The following is a 1,001-nucleotide window of genomic DNA, read 5'->3' as shown; positions in this document are numbered from 1 at the left end:
CTCTCTCTCTCTCTCTCTCTCTCTCTCTCTCTCTCTCTCGCTCTCTCTCTCTCTCAGATGACTCAGTGTATGAGTCCCCAGAGCCCTTCCTGACAGACGACAGCACCGGTGGCTGTTGCGTGGCCGCCCCCTGCCTCTCCCTCATGCTGGCCATGCTGCTCACGCTTCTCCTGTCCTCATCATAGCATCTTGGGCCCGCCGGCCGTACCCCCCTTGAAACAGCCCCCCACCCGACTTCCCATCAAATCTTCCGCCTCTGCCCCCTGAGAGGAGACATGCCTCCTCCACACCCCATCTCCCCACGCCTGTCCTCTCCTCCTCCCATATCAGTCCACTCTCCTGCACCCTCCATCCTCCACCCTCCACCCCTCGACATCCACCATCTGGACACTGTAAACTCATACTGCCCCTCCCTCCCTCAGAACCCTACAACTCCTCAGCGTAACCCTTGCTTCATGACCTCTGGCTTCTGACCCTCAGCCTACAGCTCAAGTCCAGGTGGCGATAGAGTGGAGTAGTCCTGGGGACCAGGAAGGAGTCACTTAAAGACAAGAAGGAGTCCCTTAAAGGCAGGAACGAGTTCCTTAAAGTCTTTACAAAAACAGCCTCCCAGCTGCAGAGGAGCGCTGGGATGTGCAAGAAATGGATGGGGTTTTGAACCGAACTGAGCACAAACTCCCCTCCTACGTGTCTGGATGGTCGACAGTGACGTCTTCTCCACTTCAGAACCCTCTCATGTGCATCTTCATCTTCGGACTGTTTGCGTTTCTCTTTGAGTCTTTGTGCTTTGATTATGGTCAATAGTGTCCCACTTGTACATGTCCATTCTGTTACAGTGTATTATACAGTAGTATATTACTTTGTCACGTTGGCTCCTGCGGTGATAGATCATAGGTGAACCTTCTCTTTATCTCTCTCTCTCTCTTCTTGTGTGTCTCTGACCAGTCTCTCTCTCTCTCTCTCTTCTTGTGTGTCTCTGACCAGTCTCTCTCTCTCTCTCT

The sequence above is a fragment of the Salvelinus sp. IW2-2015 genome, linkage group LG26 (genome assembly GCF_002910315.2).
Source record: "Salvelinus sp. IW2-2015 linkage group LG26, ASM291031v2, whole genome shotgun sequence".
Classification (NCBI taxonomy): Eukaryota; Metazoa; Chordata; class Actinopteri; order Salmoniformes; family Salmonidae; genus Salvelinus; species Salvelinus sp. IW2-2015.
The sequence above is the reverse complement of the archived record's forward strand: the minus strand, read 5'-3'. Positions refer to the sequence as shown.